This window comes from Podarcis gaigeae, assembly GCF_964106915.1.
Source record: "Podarcis gaigeae genome assembly, chromosome: 7".
NCBI classification, from domain to species: domain Eukaryota; kingdom Metazoa; phylum Chordata; class Lepidosauria; order Squamata; family Lacertidae; genus Podarcis; species Podarcis gaigeae.
Genome location: NC_139683.1, coordinates 71632687 through 71655889, shown reverse-complemented (window position 1 = coordinate 71655889; position 23203 = coordinate 71632687). Strand labels below are relative to the sequence as shown.

At 42.9% G+C, this 23203-nt stretch overlaps 1 long non-coding RNA gene across 1 annotated transcript in view; it reads left to right on the top strand.

Annotated features, from left to right (window-relative positions):
* LOC310848415 overlaps nucleotides 1-21364 on the top strand; it is a 667736-nt gene extending 646372 nt beyond the window's left edge. Inside the window, exon 8 of the long non-coding RNA XR_014566334.1 lies at nucleotides 21298-21364. This is a non-coding gene — a long non-coding RNA (uncharacterized lncRNA). The remainder of the gene's footprint in view (nucleotides 1-21297) is intronic.
* The last annotated feature ends 1839 nt before the right edge of the window (nucleotides 21365-23203 follow it).

The following is a 23203-nucleotide window of genomic DNA, read 5'->3' as shown; positions in this document are numbered from 1 at the left end:
ATATGAGATTATATTTTATATCCATTATTATTTTTATGGCTGATGTTCTTAATGTTAAATCACTTTGAGATACTTTATAGGAAGTGATTCCTAAAAGAAACAATTAAATTAATAAATACTCATGTGAAACGTGAGATGGAATTGTCTGCATAGGAGGACTGTACCACTTCAATTATACATGTTCCAAGAAGCCTTTGTGTGACAGAGCTAAGCTTAACGTGTTAAGGGGTTTGTTAGCTTTTTTTTTACCTGAAATTCTGAAGTGTAAATGCAGTTATGTTGTTTGAAAAACATATTTTTTATAAAGGCACTTTGGAAGCAATCCTATAGCAACTTATGTCTGGATGAGTTGTTAAGATCCACTGGATCCCCAGCTGTTATTTAAGGGAGCACAAAAACTGACATAAAGCAAAGTGGCACAAAATGGAAAATGAGCCATTAAAATAGTGTTTGGTTTGCACCCCATTTTTGCACTAAAGCAAAGATTCACACTGATGGATTTTAATCTGATGATTCTTGTAGATCTTTCAGTAGGATTGCTCCCTTGCTTTTCCCTCTGTCGTGTTTAGGCTGGCTCAGTCAGCAACAGCTCTGCCGCCAAACTGAGTTTGGATCAGGTGTAACCTTATGCCAGATAATTTACACTGCCATGTTTTGCACCAGCTTCTTCTGCACACCAATACTCCTTTATTAGATACTCCTTTATTAGAGAGCCAGGACTTGCTGTGACTGGAGAGGGGGAAGAAATCCAATCCAGTTTGCATTTAAAGGCAAACCTACCTAATTCACACTTTCTAAACAATATGTGACGTGAAACACAGATGTCCTTTAAAATTTACACTTCTGCAAGTTTTGCTGTGTGGTTTTCCAGCCCAGTAATGTTTGCAAGAATGTGTGTGTTTGCCGATATGTGCTTAAAAAATATATTAGTGAAAATAGCCTGCAAAATGCATTATAGAGTCGTATCTTGGAAGCCAAATGCCCTGGTTCCCAAACAAATCAGCTCCCAAACAATCGAAACCCAGAAGTGAGTGTTCTGGTGTTTGAACGATTTTTGGAAGCTGAATGACTGGCATGGCTTCTGTGGCTTCCAATTGGCTGCAATATGCTCCTGCAGCCCATCAGAAGCCATGCTTTGGTTTTTGAACAGTTCCGGGAGTCGAACAGACTCCCAGAACACATTATGTTTGAAAACCAAGGCACCACTGTATAAGAAAAGTCGCTTTGCAAAAATGGCTCCATTAGGCAAATATGCCTACAATGAGAGAAGTGCAGTAAAAAAATACTGCTGAATTTTCATGAGGACTTGCTGATTTTATTTTTAAAAAATACCAAATCTAATGTGAAAAGCTGCAGTGGGGGGTGGGATGAGAAACTGAGAAAAATGGATAGATTTGTCTATCAGTAGCTGTGACTCCCTATCTGAATGGGCATTGAGTGGCAAATCTGAGTATTTTGTCCCTCTTAGGGTCACGTGTTGCAAAACAAAAACCCTGTGATTTTTCAATTGACTTACCTAAGATCCAGGACAAGGCATCACCTTTCGGAAATTCTCCCCTTCTAACTCACTTGGCAGAAGCCTGTAGCTTGATATTCTTCTTTCTATTCCAGATAGTGAACTGGAAGGGGAATTTTCCTTTCCTTTCCTTTATCTTTATCTCTCAAGTGGGATGTGGAGTGCAGTGACTTTAGAGGAGAATTGCTTCCTTTTGTGGTACCATGCCGCTCAACTGCTGCTTGAAATGAAGAGGGAATGGTGTGTGTGTGTGTATGTGAAAACCATGAAAATAAAGCTCTTGGCATTCAAAAGCCTGCAAAAATTAACTTGAAGTCAGCTTGAAGAGACGAGCCTTACTCTCTGAAAAATAATAAGAATGCTCGAGATGTGCTGCAAAAGTCTTTCTTGAAGCTCTAAATTGGACAGTTCCCTGAGTATAATGAAAGCTGAGCAAGCAGTCAAGTTTGTAATGCCCCGAATTTTAATGAAAATGGGAGAAAATGATGTGAAGAGGGGTTGGAGAGGAGTGGGGGTGAGGTTTATGGCATTTATCTTCCTTCTTTGCTAAAAATGTAACAAGAAATAGTTTCAGATGAGAAGCTTCAAAGAATGTTGCTTGCACAAGCCCACCAATACTTAGATGGACAAGAATGAAGTGTTAGGCAAGGATGATTCATTTCTGCCATTTTTATTGTGTCCCTCTTCCAGGCAGCCTTTTTTTGTGGGGGGAGGGGGGTCACACATCCATGTTCATACCTTGTTTCATATGAAGTGATTGTCTGCATTCATGAATGAGTCAGAACAGACCTATAATTACAAATGTTGGCATCTGTTTGTCTCAGGAAACAATGGAGTGTGAGCCTTTGGGGGTGAAGTTAGTGTCAGCTACAGCCGTATAGACTAATATGGGAGAGAATGATTTAGATGCAAGATAACAGTTTTTCTCTCTGTATTCTTCATGTGGTCATTCCTCCTTTGGTCACTGTTATGGGTGCAAGACCTGATTGTCTGTCTTAGCATCCTCACAGCAATACGGTTCTCAAGACCACTGATAGTTAAGTCAATTTCAGACCAATCTAGTTTTGTAGCACAGAAGTGACTCCAGAAATCCTAAAGCTTGCATATTCAGCACGCAGACAGAGACAGATCTGATCAAAGCATTGCAATACCTATTTTCTCTGTTGTGTTTCTTTGGCACAATTCGGCAACTGCTCTTTTCTTGCCAAAAACATTGAGTTGGGTTCCTTGATGCAGTTGACTAAAAAAGAGTAATTTCAGCTAGAAGCAGCATGAAGACCCATGGGTGATAAATGAGACAAAATATTGCTGCTATTTACAGAATCTGCTCATTAAGTCTGAGGCAACGAGGGCTTAATGGTTGTACCTTGGCATGTGCCTAGGTGAACCAGCTGCCTGGAAAGCCTCAGCATTGTGCACCTGTTCAGAAATGATTATGCCTCCTCCAAAATCTTGTCAGAGTTTATTGGCTTTATATTGATATTCTCTTTATCAAAGCACAGTAAAAAATAAAGTGTAATGTAAATGACCTGGGTCCATGAAGAAAACATGTAACATGCTTGTGGTGTATTCTCCTCCCTCTCTTGTAATTGGTGCCATGTTAACCCAGGTTCTAATGTGTTATATTAAGTGTTCTCTACCACATATCCACATCAATGGTTTGGGAAATTATTGATAGCATTACTGGGGAGAAAATGTGCTCGCAGAGAGGAGTAGAACTTGGCACTGTTCTACGTGATCATAGAAATAAATTGCCAAAATCGTTGTGCCACGATTGCTGCCACAAGAGTGAGCTTGCTTTTCGATATCTGAATATTTTGCATCATGTAGCCTTGGGGTTGTTGATGTTTAGTTGTTTAGTCGTGTCCGACTCTTCGTGACCCCATGGACCAGAGCACACCAGGCACTCCTGTCTTTCACTGCCTTCCACAGTTTGGTCAAACTCATGTTGGTAGCTTAGAAAACCCTGTCCAACCATCTCGTCCTCTGTTGTCCCCTTCTCCTTGTGCCCTCCATCTTTCCCAACATCAGGGTCTTTCCCAGGGAGTCTTCTCTTCTCATGAGGTGGCCAAAGTATTGGAGCCTCAGCTTCAGGATCTGTCCTTCCAGTGAGCACTCAGTGCTGATTTCCTTCAGAATGGATTAGTTTTATCTTCTTGCAGTCCATGGGACTCTCAAGAGTCTCCTCCAGCACCATAATTCAAAAGCATCAATTCTTTGGCAGTCAGCCTTCTTTATGGTCCAGCTCTCACTTCCATACATCACTACTGGGAAAACCATAGCTTTAACTATACAGACCTTTGTCAGCAAGGTGATATCTCTGCTTTTTACCAGTATCCCTGCCAAGAAAATCTCATGGGCAAAAACAACAGCCTTGGGGGGTACTAACATATATTTTTCCATTGCATAATTCTGTGATAGACTGTGGAGCTTGAAATGTATTTAATTATTAAGAAATTTATACCCTACCTTTCCATTAAGATGTGTAAGTGTCATGCTCCAACACCTTTTTGGCAGGGCCATCCCAGAGAAGAACTTGGTTGCTGGTCTCAGTGCTGAGCAAGTACTAGGAGAGTCGGCAGAAAGCAATAATCATCCCAGGAAAATCACCCAGGAAGATACCTTGCTTGAAGAAGGCACATATTTTGAGAAAACATTGCATCATAGGTCATCTCATTCCCTTCTCTATAAAACCTGCAGTTCACCCCTTCGATCAGTTGCGGCATACCTAGCAATGGAGTCACATCTAGAAACCTTAAGTCAACTTCCCCAAGAAGTAAACTTGATTTTCAACTGCTCCAGATAAGAGTTCTGATGACAGGCCAGGAAGGGGTGAGGCATTAATTATAAAGCTGATAATTGGAAACCTAACTACTGCTGAAGCAAAATCTATCTTGCAGTGCTCCTTATAACTCGTTGGACAGCTCCCCTGCTGATCCAAACATCCTTGTAATAGGACATTTGTTGCTGTATAAAATAATGTAAAATAGGCAAAAACATAGCCCCAACTCTATATTCACACAGTATGTTATATATATCCTTTTGAAGCTGTTCAGAATTGGCATCCTACCTTCTACGATATGTAAAAACAGAAATGGGGCCTATATAAATCCATCATAATTCTAAGAATGAAACAAACACAATCAGAAATTTATCAGATGGTCCCCACCCCCAGTGAAGATTGAGACTGCAATTCTAGACACATTACCTAAGAGTAAGGGGTACTTAAGGTAAAGGGACCCCTGACCATTAGGTCCAGTCATGGCCAACTCGGGTTGCAGTGCTCATCTCGCTTTATTGGCCGAGGGAACCGGCGTACAGCTTCTGAGTCATGTGGCCAGCATGACTAAGCCACTTCTGGAGAACCAGAGCAGTGCACGGAAACACCGTTTACCTTCCCGCCGGAGCGGTACCTATTTATCTACTTGCACTTTGACGTGCTTTCGAACTGCTAGGTTGGCAGGAGCAGGGACCAACCAATGGGAACTCACCCTGTCGCGGGGATTTGAACCACCGACCTTCTGATTGGCAAGTCCAAGCTCTGTGGTTTAAGCCACAGCGCCACAAGCGTCCCTTAAGGGGGACTTACTTCTGACTAAACATGCATAGGGCATTAATGGGGAAGTTTTATCCGATCATTTCTAATGAACACTGATTGGGTAAGGTAAAAGGTGAAGGGAACAGACCCATGGACAGTTAAGTCCAGTCAAAAGCAACGATGGGGTTGTGGCGCTCATCTCGCTTTCAGGCCGAGGGAGCCGGCATTTGTCCACAGACAGCTTTCTGGGTCATGTGGCCAGCAGGACTAAACTGCTTCTGGTGCAACGGAACACTGTGATGGAAAACAGAGCGCATGGAAACACTGTTTGCCTTCCTGCCACAGCGGGACCTATTTATTTACACTGGCATGCTTTCAAACTGCTAGGTTGTCAGAAACTGGGACAGAACAATGGGAGCTCAACCCACTGCACAGATCCAAACTGCTGACCTTCTGATTGGGAAGCCCAAGAGGCTCAGTGGTTCAGACCACAGCACCACCGATGTCACTTGCTGATTGAGTATGGGGAAGAAAGATAGCAGAGTTATTCTTCGGGACAGCATGATCCAAAATCTGTTCTTGCTATACAGGAGGGGAGAAGAAGGGGACTGGATGATACACAACATAACCCCCCTCTCTCTCTCACACACACACAGCACCACTCAGGACAGTCCTCACTGCTCCATTTTGCTTTAGCTTCATCTGGCCCTGTTCCTTCAACTTTTCACCATGCTGCCATGTAAGGGAAAGGAGGAAGGAGGGTGGAATAAGAGGAAAATGCCCCTCTGAGCTGTCAGCTAACAGCTGAAGCACAGAGGAGAGAAGAGAAAGATATTTTTTTACAGTAGTGGGGTGCTGAGCAGAGGAGCCAAATTGCTCCGTTTCAAATTACTTGCCCAGTGCATTTTAAAGCCATCCAAGTTATTGGCCATCACTAAACCTTGCGGGAATGAATTCCATAGTTTAACTATACAGTGTCTGAAGAAGCAATGTATTTCATCTCTCCTGGATCTTTCAACATTCAGTTTTATTGTGTATCTCTAGGTTCCCATATTATGAGAGGAGAATAACTCCTTATTCGCTTTCTTCACATTGATCAGTACACAATGTTCTCTATGTGACAATTAACAATTTTCGCTAGCATTTAAAAGAATATATCACATAGAAGAGGTATTTCAGATTCATGAGTTCCTTGAAGGAAAGGTAGGCTAGAAATATTATAAAAGAATATAAATACAAAACATTGTTTCTCCTGTCTTGCTGTTCACTTTTAATTTCTCATCTCTGCTGTGCCATTTTATATCTGGCAGTATCTCTCTGTTTGTTTCTGCACTTATTTTTCCTCACAAATAGACAAGCAGTGATATGGAGTTTTTGTAGATGTTGGTTAAATAATAAAAATAAAAAAGCAACCCATAAAATGGACGGGGAAGAAGCTTTTATAAGCACTCTATCTTTTCTGAAAAGGGATAAAGATTGGGATCACAGTCTGAGGCTTCCACATTTTATGTCATGTGTAGTACAGAAAGATCTGGCTCTGCTGGTCTCCTAGAAATTGGAAATTATTTGCATATTCAGTATTGTCTTGGTGGATGAAGTGAATTTTGCAAAGTGATTGGCCTACTGTAGTTAATGATCCTAACACCTATTAGAGTTGCACATTTGAATTACAGGGACATTCCCAATACAGTTCTGTAAAACCTGACAATAGAATCATCCTCTGAGCTCCTTTGGTCCTCTTGAGATGCCCCAGTACCTTCTCTTAGCACCTTTATGGCACTCATGCAACACTTACAAGCTTTTGGGCAGAATTCGCCCCACCAAGAGGTAATTTCAGGGATTGGAATCAAGCGGTATGGTGGAGATTGCTTCCCATTTCTCCTGTAGCTGACAGGTAGGTCAGTTTGAATTACAGCTGAGCTATGAGGGAGATAACAAGGCAGAGACTGGTGAGCTGCCAAGTTATGAAGTGTTAGAAGAAGCATGGGGGAGGGGAAATAGTCCAGTCAGTAGACACTTCATTAGACAGCATAGATCAGGCACGTCCAACTCTATAGAGACTGTGATCTACTCCCAGTATAATTAAACTGCAGTGATCTACCCATTGTCTTTGCCCAGAGTTGTTGAGGTTTTTTTTTGGAAAGGGTTGCATAAAATTGCTCACCCAACAGTCCGCAGCCATCCCTCCTTCCCCCACTCAGCCACCAATGGAGGGAATAAAAGCTTTCACAGTGGTGGCAGGAGCAGCAATGGGACATAGCTCTGGGGCACGTCACGATCACTCAGGAGCAGCCGGGCAATCTCTTTTTATACTCTTGCAATCAACTGAGAGAACTCTGGAGTAGATGATCCACCATCTCCTAGAACGCAATGTTCGTTAAGGGTGCAAGAGCAAAGAACGCCAAGACATTTGACCATGGGGGGCTTCCATAGGGTCAGATGCTGCTGGGAAAGAGGGAGGGGGAGGAGCCAGAGTGAGCAAAGAATTGAAATCTTTGTCTTCTAACGTATTGACTGAATAAATCTTAAGTCAGAGCTTTCTTGTTTCCTCCCTGATTCTGGAAATCATCAGTGGGAGGGAGATAATTCCTCAAGCCTGACATGTGAACATAATTCCCTGCTTCCTGGCATCCCCTGCAACATAACACCAAATATTCCTTGTTTATTTGATTTAACCTGACTGGTGTTAAATACCATCTCCAAACTAATTTATAATAATTTTCTTTTATTCTTATAGACAAATATATATACTTATTTAAATTGCCTTAGGTCATTTTTGAGAAATGGCTCTAAGAAATTAATGATGATGATTATAATAACAATGCTGAGTTGGGCATAGTAATGCGACCCTGAACCCCAATCTATGTACAGGCAGTGCTTTTTTTCTAGAAAAAGACGTGCAGGAACTCCCAACTTTTGGGATGGACAGCTCTAAGTTGTAGAGCTTTTGGGGGGTGCTTTTGGGGGTGCTTCCCCAGCCACTCTGGGCGGCTTCCCCCCAAAAAATTATTAAAATACTCTAATACATCAAACATTAAAAGCTTCCCTGAACAGGGCTGCCTTCAGATGTCTTCTAAAAGTCTGGTAGTTGTTGTTCTCCTTGACATCTGGTGGGAGGGCGCCACTACCGAGAAGGCCCTCTGCCTGGTTCCCTATAACTTGGCCTCTCGCAGTGAGGGAACCGCCAGACGGCCCTCGGAGCTGGACCTCAGTGTCCGGGTAGAACGATGGGGGTGGAGACGCTCCTTCAGGTATACAGGACCGAGGCCGTTTAGGGATTTAAAGGTGAGCACCAATACTTTGAATTGTGCTTGGAAACGTACTGGGAGACAATGCAGATCTCTCAGAACCGATGTTATGTGGAACTCAGTTGTGGGGAGTTCTGGCTGGAAAAAAGCCCTGTGTTCAGGTATGAAAGGGGTTCATGAGGTGTTCTGTTTGGCTCCACTGTCAGAGGCACCAAGATGTCACCTGCTGTCTCAGTTTGTAGAGGTGAAGTAACTCCTGTGGGGAAGTCTCTGGTTGGGTACAGTGTCTTCTGCCTCTCCAAAGGCCTTTGTCTCTCTGAATATCTTCACTGTGTTTGATGCATTTGTAAAGAAATAAGACAAGTGCCAAGCTACCAAGATGCAGGAATTTCCCCTTGTCTTCTACTTCTGGAAGCAATTGCTGAAGTTTTGATGAGTTTAAAATAGTTTCACCTTTTACGGCTGGAGGCCGGTAAATAACTGCAAGCCATTAGTGACGAGAGAGTACTTTCTTGCACACACGCACGCGCGCGCGCACGCACACACACACACACACACACACACAAATAAAAACAACCCAAGCCGCTACATTTAGCACTAAGGATCCTTCCTTTGAGTGGCAGTGGAGATGGAAGTCTAATGATAATTTTCAAAACAAAACAAAAAAGGTAGCTTCAAAGAGCCACTTAAGGCTGCTAAGTGACAAGCTTACTTACTGATCACATCCTTTAGCACCATCCTATTACTTTTACAAGCAGGGAACCAGATAAAAGCTTAATGTATATCCCAAATAAGTGAAGTCAAAGGAACTGTTGCCCATTACTTTGCTGAAAGTAAAGGAAGCACATAATATTAGCCTGCTGTTTTAAGCCAGTAGTAAGGAATTGTTTAATTACAGGAAACAGTTAAATAGCAATTTGCTTGAGAACACGGGTGTGAGTCTCCACCACAAATCTTGCCACTGCCGTGAGCTCCTTCATCCATTGCGTGGACAGGCAGAGTCCCCCAAACCCTGGGCGGCCCCCATGTGGAATAACGATTCAAGACAACCTGCTATGGGATTAAAATTGGCCACAACTTTATTATGTTTCAGATGTGGGTAGACCTTGGCTCAGGCACTGGGCGTTTATCCCTCCCAGTCCCCCACCAGGGATCTGGGAACATCAGGGTTATCCAGTGTGTGTGTGGGGGGGATGGGTTGGCTCTGGAGAACATATGTTCAAGCAGAGAGAGCCTGCCCCCGTTACGCCGCCATTGCAGGGGAGAGCAATGACAACCTCTAGGCGTACGGCCAAAGCCTCCCCTCAAACAACCCCTTTAATGGGGAACCCTGGTATCACCGCTGCAAAGAGTGGGTGGGTCACCACCACACGGCCACCCCTATTTAGGGAAGATAGACTAAAGGATTCCACCCAAGGCCTGATACCGCCAAAATTGTGGCGTTTTGCTATGGGAAAGCCAAACCTGCCAATGCAAGAGAATTCAACAGCGACTTTGACGTAGCAGCACCTGTGTACCTGTGCAGAAAAGGTTAACCTGCAAAAGAAGTCTTAGCTGAGGGTGGGTAGGGTGGGAGAAGCTCTGGAGCCAACTGACGATTCCCAGGTAAGATCCTCCCCCTATTGTGTGGGCAAGGTGGTCCCTCCCCCTACCTGGCTTGATCACCTTGGCAATGCCTCCCCAGGTGGGATTGGGCAACTGACTGAGGTAGGCGGAGACCTCCAGGTATCCCACCTGGGGGGAGGCAAAGCCAAGCCTGTGCTAATGTTGCCGCATAGGGTCTAGGGGCTGCACATGACCACACAAAGGGCGCCCCCCATTTAATGTGGGGAGCGGCCATTCTTGCTGCAGCAGCCAGCAGCTTCAAGATGGAGGCAGCAATGAAACCAAGCTAACCTTATCATTTATGGTGAGGATGACACCCAGCTAATTACATGGAGCACTTTGAACACTCAAAAAGGGTACATGGAATACACTTCATAAATAGCAACACCCTAGTGGTCCCGGGCCCTAAGGAAGTTAGATTAGCTTCAACCAGAGCCAGGGCCTTTTCAACACTGGCTCTGCCTCATGAGACCAGGGCCCTGCAGGATCTGATTTCTTTCCGCAGAGCCTGTAAGACAGAGTGGTTCCGCCTGGCCTTTGGCTTGGAGCCAATTTGATTCCCTCCCCCTCTTTCTTTTTTCCTTTCTCCTGTGATGAGACTGCATTTTAATATTTTAATGTTTCAATATTTTTATGTTGTATTTTAATCTTGTTTTAAAGTTGTATTCATTCAACTTGTTTTTATTATTGCTTGTTAGCTGCCCTGACCAGGGAGGGTTAATAATAATAATAATAATAATAATAATTATTATTATTATTATTATTATTATTATTATTATTATTATTTACCCCCCCCCCCCAATCAAATCAACCAAAGGCCTGGTTAAAAAGGAACGTTTTTGCCTGGCGCCTATTCTGAAACAGAATAGAAGGTAAGAGGTTGGAGGGGGACTGAATTTTGGCCTGGCACAGCTTTGCCTTTGTTCATCTACCCCCACCAAACCTTACAATACTCATCAACTTCATAGGCTGCAAATGGGATAGCAAGTTTGTTTGTTTTTTGGCTCTGCTCTAATGAACAGGCATTTCAGATGGCAAGAAATAAGAGAAAAGAACCACAGCAGGTGGGCATGAGATAAAAGGAGAAGGAATATCTTACTTATCTTTTCCTCCCCCTCCTTCTAATTGTGGAAAATGCACTGAAGCAGCATCCATCTGTGTGTATTTTAAAGGAGACTGAATGAAAAATTTGCACACAAGCCCTTTGTACTTGGCAAGCATCCACACCCATACAAAGAGAAGTGAGAGGAGTGAGCCAATTAGAATTTTGCAGTGTCCTGTGTTCAGAGGAATGCTTCATCACAGGGTCCCTTTTATGAAGAATCATGTTCACTTTCTGCTAGGGATGGATGAATCTGTCCATTTTCAATCCGCTCAGTTTCAGATCCCCCCCCCCATCTTGAACTGAATTATGCAGCAATTTGTGATTATTATTATTCTGAAATGCAAACTATTCAGCATTTTATCCCAATATACACACTTTTGTGTGCAGTTCTGATAAATAGAACCCTTTTTATGGCAAACAGTTTCCTCTAATACAATGCATTTTTGTGTTATCTCCACCAATATATGCATTTAGCTGTACACTTTACTCAAATACATGCATTTTTTCCACACAATGCTTGGCTGAAGAAGTGTATTGCAGAATTCAGAAAAGTGTGGATTTTGGAGGGTGGCTGTGTTTCAGTTTGCATACTGAAGATGTAGGTAGAGACGCTGTTAAATGTGAACTGAATCAAATGTCTCATCCATCCCTACTTGCTGCCAATGTGTGTTGCTTGGATTTTGCATTCAAACTATTGTTGCTCTCCTAAAAATTAAAGAGCGAATGTGACTCTTTGTAAGGTTTTGAAAATACCTGCATCACTCGAGGACTTCCATCAGAGAGCTCGGGTGTGGCTGTGGACTGCTTTTGAGTTTTGCTGCTATTTAATGTCTGTGTAAAATAGCTGAGAGGGAGAAAGATATAGGAAAATGACCTAAACTGCAAAGTTTTTAAGTATTTCCTTCTGAGCAACCTTGCTGGGGGTGGGCACATGCCAGTGGTAGCTGGGGCCAGAGGTTGAGCTTCAAGGCCCCCAGGATCCCTCCCACCCCTTGAAATAATTTCACACTGACACTTACTTTAGTTTAATTTTTGGACAAATTTTGGCCACAACTTTATTTAATAATAAAAATATTTTATTATTTATACCCCGCCCATCTGGCTGGGCTTCCCCAGCCATTCTGAGCGGCTTCCCAAAAAAAATAATTAAAATACTGTAATACATCAAACATAAAAAGCTTCCCTAAACAGGGCTGCCTTCAGATGTCTTCTAAAAGTCTAGGAGTTGTTATTCTCTTTGACATCTGGTGAGAGGGCATTCCACAGCGAGGGCGCCACTACTGAGAAGGCCCTCTGCCTGGTTCCCTGTAACTTGGCTTCTCGCAGTGAGGGAATCACCAGAAGGCCCTTGGTGTTGGACCTCAGTGTCTGGGTAGAACAATGGGGGTGGAGACGCTCCTTCAGATATAGTGGAACGAGGCCGTTTAGGGCTTTAAAGGTCAGCACCAACACTTTGATAATAACTATGTGAGTGGTATTGGCTTAGGCATTGGCTCCAAACTAAAACTGACTCCACCTTTCTGATTGGTAGTGTAAAAGGGTAAACCAAACGAGGGAACAACATCGATGAAGACCAACTGAAGCTCACCCCGGGGTTGCTGTGGTCCTGGCATGGCCCTAGCTTCTCAAGCAAACTTCAGACGAGATCCAGGACCCCCAGATTCCTTTACCGGACTACCCTGTTCCTGGAGGGGCAGATGATTGTCGCACCTCCCCTCCCCCACATTTCAATGAGCCAATGCCTAACCACCTCCTTACAAGTTGTGACAATTGCTGAAGGGGTATGCGAAAACCAAGTGGCTAAAGCCAATTGGCCAAATGGAAAAATTCCTACTCGGCCCCTGTTCCAAAACAGGCGACCCAAACCAAAGCAAAGCCAAAGCAACACTGCCTAACACAAGGGTGGGACGGGTGTTCGGCAGCATGAAGCAAGTGCCCCCAATTACGTTGCGCTGCCGTTCCTAACAGCCCCTGGGATCACGCAACCCCCAGGCGATTGGCCCCAGACAGCCTGGTGTGATCCCAGGGCTATGGCTAGGGTTACACCCCTCCCTCAGTTAGGAGAATCCCATTAAATGTAGATGGGCAATTTTACCTTTGTACTGTGGGCTAGTTTGTACACACTTCCATCCAGACCAACTAGAGGAATGATCAGAGGTCAGAGATAAATCCTAGCCGGGGGTGCTTGGGGTGCAATGCAGAGTAAATGGGGTGTGTTTGTTTTGAGGACAGTTCTGCAGAAAGGTCCAGAGGGTGAGTTTCTGCACCCTAATATGCACCCTTGCTTGAGAGTTAGTACCACTGAACTCAACAAGGCTTGCTTCTGAGTGCACAGAATCTTGGCTCCTGATACTGGAGACATCAATACAGTGGTACCTCGGGTTACATGCGCTTCAGGTTACATACACTTCAGGTTACAGACTTTGCTAACCCAGAAATAGTGCTTCGGGTTAAGAACTTTGCTTCAGGATGAGAACAGAAATTGTGCTCTGGCGGCATGGCAGCAGCAGGAGGCCCCATTAGCTAAAGTGGTGCTTCAGGTTAAGAACAGTTTCAGGTTAAGTACAGACCTCTGGAACAAATTAAGTACTTAACCAGAGGTACCACTGTAGTTGTTTTGTGTGTTTTCTAACCTTGGTAGCTTTATTTTTTAGAAAAAGTTTTCCATCACCTCTTCCGGTACCTCTTCTGGTTTACTATAGAGGTCCGAATAGAATTTTAGGAACTTGGTGTATGTCAAAGGTCAGGGCTGACCCACCTTAATGATCAACCAGCATACATACCCAGTGTCTTTGCCAAAACCAGCTTATATCTTTAGTTAATAAAGTTGTGGCTGAATTCAACCCAATTCGGATGTTATGCATCTTATTTATACTCTGGGCTGGCCTCATGATGAGTCACTCGCTTCCTGTACCCAAGCCCACAAGTCCAGTTTCTCAGGAGACTTTTCGCACCTTGCGAACCCTCTTAAACGGTGGGTTTCTGGGAAAGAGCTTTTGCTTCTCGATAGGTTCTTAACTTAGAACGATAACTTGTGTTGAGGCTGGGAAATCCAGGTGGTGCTGAAGAAAACAGCAAATGAATACATATTTGCTGACTTCTTTTGTTTTCTGTTTTGCTTTTGAAACTCTTAATTGCTTACCATTTTAAAATGCAGGCATCTTTAAAATGTCTAAGCTCAATCTGTGCCTTTTGATTGTACTTCTCAAAGCTGAGCTCCTGGATTGTGGGGAAGAATGTGCATTTAGCCATTTTTCAGCAAAAAAAATATGTATTTTTAGGTTCCGATTATTATCAACTCATTTGAATTGAATAAATCTTGGAATCCAACGAACGACTCTTTATTAGGGTTAAAAAAATCTCAGAGTTAAAGCAGCATTTATTTCCCCACAGTGACAAGAGGCATTGGAAATATTTGTACATATTCCATAGGAGTAAAGATGGTGAAGTCTGCTTTAGGAGTATTTCCTGTTTTAATTATCCTTCTTCCTAGAGAAAGATGGGATACAAGCTTCTGGTTTCCTTGTTCTTAGCATCTCTCCCTCTCCATCTTATTCCTCACATTTCTTGCCAGGGGGAGAGATCAATGTCCAAATGGGGAGATGCTGCAATTATTCAGATATTCTGCATCCCTAGAAATTCATTTAATTTGAAAGAGGGTTCAATCTTCCAAGGTCTCTCTTTCTCTCTCTTACTGGATATACACTGATCTGTGAAAACACTATTTATTTATTTATTTATTTATTTATTTATTTATTTATTTATGTATTTATTAAAAAAATAGCTCTCAATGCAATTTCCCATTGATGACAGATCGCTGCTCTATAGCACTCTCTGGTGTCACATTTTTATAACACATTTTTAATGTTATAACTGATCAGTGTAGATTAAATGATCAGTGATTAAATGATCAGTGTAGATTAAATGAGATTTTCCAGTTTGGATGAATTCACCATTTTCTTTACTAAAAAGAGTCATCAGCAAAGTACTCCTAAGTCAGGTGCAGAAAACTGCAGGGGCTTTGGGAAAGCCTGACACGAATGAAAGGTGGCATTTGAAAGCCTCTTGTTTATTCTACAAACTGCTCAGATCAAAATAAAAGCTATGGGAGAATTATTAGCTTTTCTACCCTGGTTCCTTCCAGCCTTCCCCATCACCTTTACCAGCTACTTCCTATCACCAAATCCCTCCTTCCATTCCCTTGCAAAGTACAGTAGGAGCAGCAAGGTGTGAGGAGTAGGAGAACAACAGTCTTCCATCTTTATTTACTTGGTGCAACAGTTAGTAGTGTTATCAAGTTAAAGTTAAAGGACCCCTGGGTGGTTAAGTCCAGTCAAAGGTGGCTATGGGGTTGTGGCGCTCATTTCACTTCAGGCCGAGGGAGCTGGCGTTCGTCCACAAACAGTTTTCCAGGCCATGCGGCCAGCATGATTAAACTACTTCTGGCGCAACGAGACACCGTGATGGAAATCAGAGCACACAGAAATGCTGCTTCCCTTTCTGCCACCTCAGTACCTATTTATCTACTTGCACTGGTGTGCTTTCAAACTGCTAGGTTGGCAGAAGCTGGGACAGAGCAACAGGAGCTCACCCCCGTCACACGGATTCGAACCGCCGACCTTCTGATCGGCAAGCCCAAGAGGCTCAGTGGTTTAGACCACAGCATCACCTGCTCCCTAATTAGTAGTGTACTGGGGTGCAAAGCCCTAGGGTTTGGGAGACAAGCACAGGACAGGGTCATTTTTTTTCCAAATTTTGAATTGGCTTTGAAAAAAAAAATTAAGTTCTTCTCTCTTATTTATTTATTATTTATATTTAAATGTATTCAAGTGATACAGTGCTTGAGAGAGCAAACTTATCTTTAAAGGGAGAAGAGGAGTGTCTAAACCAGTGTGAGATTGAAGCCTATCCACAGTCTGTGGAAGAAGTACATTAGATTCCATCCTAAGGGTTGTATCCAAAGCTAGTCCTATTCAAAGACGATCCATTGAAATGAATGGACATGACTTGCACCCATTCATTTCACTGAGTCTACTCTGAGTACAACTTTACTGGATATAACCATTTCATTGAATTCAAATCCAGATGTATGTCTTTCCAAATGGAGGTCTTGGACTAACATTTCATTTCTACATAGCTTCTAACACAAAGTGTGTGTTAACACAAAGCCTGCACAGACTTTTTTTTTCATCTGATGTTTCCAATATGATACTTCAGGATAATGTCTGCTGTACAGGTTTTGCCCAAGTTGCTGTTAAAATATTGATATTTTCCTTTTTCTCCCTATTTGTCAAAGTTTTTGTTGATGTTGTCTTTGTTTTATTCATTATGTATCATCATTCATTATTAAACTGGAGGAATTCTGAAGGAAGGGCAACAAAATGCTAAAAGGTTTTTTGAAAAATCATTTCCCACTGAGTTCAGAGAGAATGGAATTCGTAATGGCCTTAAGAAAGGATTACAAGGGAGGGCACCACCTGTGTATAATTTGTAAAGATTGCAGCTAAGTATTTCCTTGGCTGAATTTCCTCTTTCCCTTTGTGCCATGGGAAATGAGCTTTAGAAAAGGACAGATAAGATAATGCCTGAGGAAATGCCATGTATTCTGCCAGCCATATTCTGGTTGAAAAAGATTTGGAAGTATTTTTACCCCACCTGAAGTTCTCAAGACACCTTTCAATGGACAAAATCCAGTGATGTCTGCCTGGAAATCCACCTATTCAATGGGATCTCTTATTTCCTTTCTCCCCAGTTGCAGTGAAATAATCTGGAGAAGTCCTCCTAGGTGTTATATCCATTTTGTCTTTACCTGAGCTAAGGCTATTCTCATAATGGCCCCACTACTTTGGAATACTGTGCCTATTAAAATCCACTAGACACCTCCAATTTTGATGTTTTGTCAGTTTGTTGAAAGCATTTCTGTTTTAGAAATTTGATTTAATGTTGGCCAGTTGGTCTTTCTTTTATGCTTTTATAAGTTTGTGATATTCTGTTGCATACCAACATAATCTTTTTAATAAATTGGTGGTTTGCAAATCCTTTTATGAATATATACAATAAATAAGGAAAGGTCTCGTTGCACAAACTTGCACGTGTCTACCAGTGTTTAGTGTGAACAAGCCTTTATTAATTTTGCTTCTTTATGATTGACCTATGAGCCAATGGCTACTTTCTAGCAATATTTCCCTGTTCGGGTCACTTTAAGTCAATTATATCTGACATTCTAAGTCGCATGGGATTTGACGTGCAGAGTGCGAAGTCTCAGAAGTAACTTAAAGCAGACATTGTGGTCTGGCCACAGCACACCTGTTAATGGGCAATATATTTTATTCTCTCCCATAAGTGGCTGATAGCGGTTTCTCAGGCCAAGTTTTTTAGACAATACATTTCAGCTTGTCCCTGGTCACAGGGGAATGGCTTACGGGAATTATATCGTGTCTTGGGCAGTGAGGGAGGGAAGGAATCTAATGTGAGAAATAGCCCTAAAAGCATTCTGGATCAAGGTAGAGTGACATTCTGAAAGATTTAATGTTTTCTTGCAGAACACAGACTGCATGTTGCTAAATTGGTTCTTTTTGAGAAGGAATTAAACAGGAGAATATGACACAAAGCCTGTGGGTCCCAGGCACATCAAAAGCCTAATTACAGCTTGCCAGTGCAATGCATTTCCCAAAAGAATCTTATGGCGCCTATATTGAGCTTCCTGGGAAGAAAGAGAAAAAAATATGGGTCATGTCTCTAAAAATAAGATGGAAGCTCCGTACATATCAGAGGCTGGAGGTTAGGGCCTCTTCTGTGGGGGGTAGAATAATGGGAAGAATTCAACTGGTAATTTAATCCAGCTGAATGTGGATGTTTGAGAATGGGACAGAGGAAGTATCGAGAGCTACTTTGCAAGTAACTTTTTCTGACACTTGAGGCTGGAGCCTCACATTTTGGCCGACCCTAACAAATAACGATGCAAACTGCATGGTGGGATATCACGTTGTGCTGTGCTTCCCTTCTCAACTTCATTAGCTGTTTTCTGCTGGGGTTGGAGAACCTTTGCAACACAGGGGTGCCACTCCAAGCATTTTGCATTTCTAAATGATGCAGGAAGAAAAGAAAGAGATGTTGGCTTAGACTCATTGGCAGAGCTTGAGTAAGCAATCACAATTGTATATAATAAAAAATAAGATTATATGTATTGGGGAAATTTTGGGAAAACAATACACAGGGTGAATAATATGGAAATAAAACAAAATGGGAGTATGAGAGAAATCCGGGGGGGGGGGAGGAAAATATGGAAAACTGTTAGAGAAATATTGTTAGAGGATGTATATATGGAAAAAACAATAAAAACTTTTTTTTAAAAAAAGAGAGAGAGATGCCGGCATAGCTTCTGCTTTTTATGGCCATTGTAAATAGGCTGCAACATCTATTTCCAACCTAAGGTTAGGCCCATGAACAGGATATTAATAAAAACAAAATATTTTGGAACTTGCTTTGGGTGGTGAATCAGTTCAGTTTGGCACTTTAGACTGACATTTTGCTTTGGTTGGTATGCAGAAGCTCTGCTTCATCGTTTGCTACGATGGGGAAATCAACAACGGTCCATAACCAGAACTGATGAAATTTGCAGGTATATTGGCTTTGTTTCATGGGCGTAACAAGGATTTATGTTGGGGAGGAGAAGAACACCCACCTGCCATTATACCCTGTCTGGTTCCGTCTAACAGATTTGGAATGAAACAACAGTTATTTTAAATTACTTTCCTTTGACCCAAGTGCTCAGAAAAACCTGTCAAGATCTTTCTACAATTTCTACTTTTAGTTCAGTATTTCTATTTATTTACTTGATTTAGGGAGGTCAGCTGCCCCCCTGCCCCCTGGCTATGTCCATGATTCTTTTGAGGGGAAAGTACATGGCAATTTTTGTGTGTGTAGCCTTTAAAGATTTGCATGGGGGGGGGAGATGCCCTTCCATCTCTGTGGTTTTGTGGGCAATCTGTATGAACTTAGATATTCCCTAAGTACATTCCTTGCAAAACTTCAGAGGAATGAATGCAGGGATTAAGGAGTTATGATGACCTCACAAGATCTGAAGTCTCCTGCAATAAGCATACAAAAATACACAACATTAGGGGAAATTACTTACACAAAATGTGTGTATTAGGCAAAATTGCATTGGGAATTGGTGATGAATTTTCTTTAGAGATAAACACAAACAAACAAATATGAATTGAACTTAAGCCTAAAAAAAACGGGAACCTGAGAGGAAGTGAAACTGATTGATTTTTCCATCCCTACTGAGCTATCCCCAGAATTAGGTTTGTCTACCCCACTCTTTTCTTGTCCATGAGAGATAGTGGACATACTCTGTCCCATTAGAAACAAGTAATGCAGCACTGAGGTTAATTCTGGCTGAAGTAGTGGCATTTATAAAGTTCTCTGTTTATTCTGAGGCAAGTTTTGTTAGTTTAGGCTAATTTGGGCATATTTATTCTACCATAGAAAAATGTCTCAGCTACTTCCCACTATTGATAAAATATATTATACACAACAGGGTTCTGAATTAGAAACTGAGCACACCATCATGCAACCTAATAGCGTGCATTTTGAAAACAAAGTTTGCTATAAGCTAGACTTCCATCCGGTACCTGCTGAGTCTTCCTCTAGCTTCCTCCATTTCCCTGGAAAAGCTGACGTTGCTAACAGCAATCTAGGGCATATTGTTTAAGCAAGTTGTGTTGGTGTAAGCAGTAGCAGAGCAATTATGGGATCCTTAGTGCAAGGCTTGGCAGGAGGAGATAAGCTCTGGAGCTCGATGCCCTGATTCTCCTTTCCCTTTCTGCAATGTAAATTTCTATTCAGCTCTGGAGGTTTGCATAAGATTTAAAAGCCGACGTATGCAAGTGGAGAACAGGGAACGGATGATTATGTGCTTTAAAATGGAGCAAGCAGCAAACGCTTAAAAATCGTGGCAAGGAGTGGATAGGACGGGCAATGGTTGAGATTCACTCCACTCTGTCATTCATCCATATCGGTGGTAACAGGTAGCTTCACCAGGTTTAATGGAGTATTGGGCTTGACACCCTCTGAACAGCACTCCTTAGCATAGCTGTCAAGCGTCCCTTATTTGGAGGGACAGTCCCTTATCCCAGCGCCATGTCCCGCTGCTGTCCCTTATTGATGGATGTCCCTTAAATTTCCCGGGTTTCAAAGGAAGCAGCTCCTCTCCCTCCCTCCCTCCCTGCCAGCCAGGGAGGAGGAAGGCTCCAACTGTGTTGCTTGGCTGCCTGGCCCGCCCCCCTCCAGCCTCCTCTCACCAGCCTCAGCCCCTGGGAGCCCCTCCCTGCCAGAACTGGCGGGAGCCTCAGGCCCTTCTGCCGCCATCCTTCTTGCGGCCGCTGAACTGAGCGTCTCTGCCTGGGGCCTCCCCTCTGCCCGTCGCCGCTGCTTCTGCTCCCCCTAGGCCATACTGCCGCTGTGCCCCCGAAGGACCCGGATGAGATGGGCAGCCTGGCATGGCCTGCAAGTGCTTCTCCCATAGATTTGTAGTGGTAGACTAGCATAGATGGTCTGATCTGCGGGTTTACTTTGGGCACTATTCCCCCCCCCTTCCTCCCGCCCCACCTGATGGAATTGAGAGCTGCAGATGGAGCACGAGAGAAAAGATACAGAACTGAAGCAGCATCTTCGTAGCTTGGACTTCGTTTTGCACAAAAAGTGGTTGCTGCTTGTAGTTATTTAATTGCAGTGTTTCATCAGCTGGTGTCTTGAGCAGCAACCTCTGGAAACGAAGGGCTAAAAACCGGCGCTGCTCTCCAAAATTATCTGGTCCCTTTTAACTTTGTATTTTAGCTGGTTGACTAAAATCCCTTATTTTAGCTGCTGGTCCCTTATTTTCAAATCTGTAAGTTGACAGCTATGCTCCTTAGTATGCCCCACAAGCTTACCAAGACCTCAGGTAATAATGGGAACAGGTGGTAGTGCTAGAAGCAGTGGCTGCAAATAACAGACCCTCCTTCAGTCAAGCACTGTAAAGGGAAATTCTGGGTGAGACTGCTGCTGCCACCATCCTGTCAGGAGCCAGGAGTTGGCTTCATCTGCTGAGCAGCAGCCTGAAGGAGCAGAAGAACTGACTCCACCTGCTGCTGATCAGCCTTCTTGCTCCTGATGAGAACCAGCTGGCTCCAGCTTTCTTCAGCAGTGTTTCCAGGCTCACTCAGTTGCTGGAAACAATTTGTCCTTCCTGGTCAGACCTTCTTGCTTCTTGTGACCTTGGACTTTCTTGACCCCCCAGATCTTCTGACTATGTGAACTGACATACTCCTGATCTTAGTACTGGACTGGACCTTGCCTACGGACTCTGCCTCCAGGCAAGTACCGCTCTGAGCCTTGGCCGGTTGGCTGGCTTCTCCCTCCACTGGGCTCTGCCATGGTTGGCAGAACAGGACTATGACACATCCCTATTTAATAAACCTCCTTGTCCCCAGAGTCTATGGATCCTGACTCAAATGTATACATCAGTTATGGGGCCTAGAAGCATTGGGAATAAAGATGGCAGTAGTAGCTGCTTGACCTGCCCTCCCTTTTTTTGTATAGCACCAGGTCATTTTTTTAAGGACTTAAGGGGGAAGATGGAGTCAGCTGAATTGGGACTTGGTGTTTGTCCCACCATAGCTTCTCTATGTTCATTTTTTGTCATGTCACCACAACTCATTCTCACATACATCACACTGTAAGTCTGAAGAGAAAGTGGAGTTGACAGAAGAGTGGGATATAAATGCAATTTTGGAAAGTCGTTTGCTAAGTATTTGGATATCTCTTATGATATTGTAACCAAATTTTGTGCCATGATTCCTGAGATCAAAGGGCAGGGGTGGGTTTTGTTTTTTGGTCTGTTATGGGATACAGTGAGGCACCATTTTGAATCCACATAGCTGGCAAAACCTTTCAAAACTGCCCTGAATTTAGTCACTGATTTTAAAACTGTACTGGTCTTTGGGGTTTCTTGATAATTCCCATGCAATGCTGGTTACGAGGTTGCTTAGTAAGTAAATAATAATATATGTTTGTATTTCTCTCATCAAATGTAGAAATGGTTAAGAATGGGTGGTTTGTGCCCGCACATTATGCAGAGACTAGACTGTTAACAGACATTTTGAGTGGAATGCCACATTTTGTAGTGGCAATAAGACTGATTTACAGAAAGATTGCTTTGCAACTGTCTAAAGGTTGAAAAGTGAAGTGTTTGTAAGCAAATTGTATGGTTGCCTTTAAAAGCTATTTGCTCGGGGGAGATATATTTGATTTTGCCGTATATCTTCCTTTTGCACAGGCATTTCTTCACCAGTCCATTATAGGGTTTCAGGTCCATTTGCATTTCGCTAATGTGTTTCTGATACTTAATCCCCACAAGCTATAAAAAAGGACAATTCACTTTGACTGAAATTCTCTATGAGATTGGCTGCTTGGGAAACTTTGTCTTGGAAAAGACAAAGATTTAGCTCCAGTTATCTTAGGCTGATGTCAGTAGACCTTGAGCCTTAGTTTAGCCTATTAATTTAATCTTAATTTATAATTTGGGGGCAATTAATAAGCCGGTGCTGCATGACGAATCAAAACTTGGCTGACATTTTGATACATTTGAAAGGCAAATGTTGAACCTGTCTATTAAAAGAAAAACAGAAGTCTGGATTTCTGCCATATATATTTAACCTGCAGTGCACATAAGAGTCATCCATTGTGTTTTGAGTCCATACTTACAGCTGATTAGAAAAAGGGGAATGTCCTTGGAATTGTCAGTTCATGCTTTAAGTCCCCCTGTGAGAAGAAATGTAAGTGATTTTTTAAAAAGGCACATGAGCATTTTAGGTAGATTCTGGAACAGTAGCCAGACATCTTGGCTTGATTTACATGACAGCTCTTGTCAAGGAAGAGCCCAAAGAGAGGGGGGACGTGTTGGCAAAGGATGCACATGAGGCCCAGGGAAAGAAGACAGTGATTTGTGGGGTTTTGTGGTACCTGTGTAGCAGCTGCCAGGGGTGGTGGATGCGGGGAATCAGGAGGAAGAGCCCGGGCAGCTAGACTCAGGGAAAGGAGACAGGAGAAGAGCTGCAGGGGGGTTCAGAGGCTGGAGAACCTATGGCGCCCCAGAAAGAGTTGTATCTTTGGAATCCCATCAGTTGCCCCCGCCCTCCGCTGTC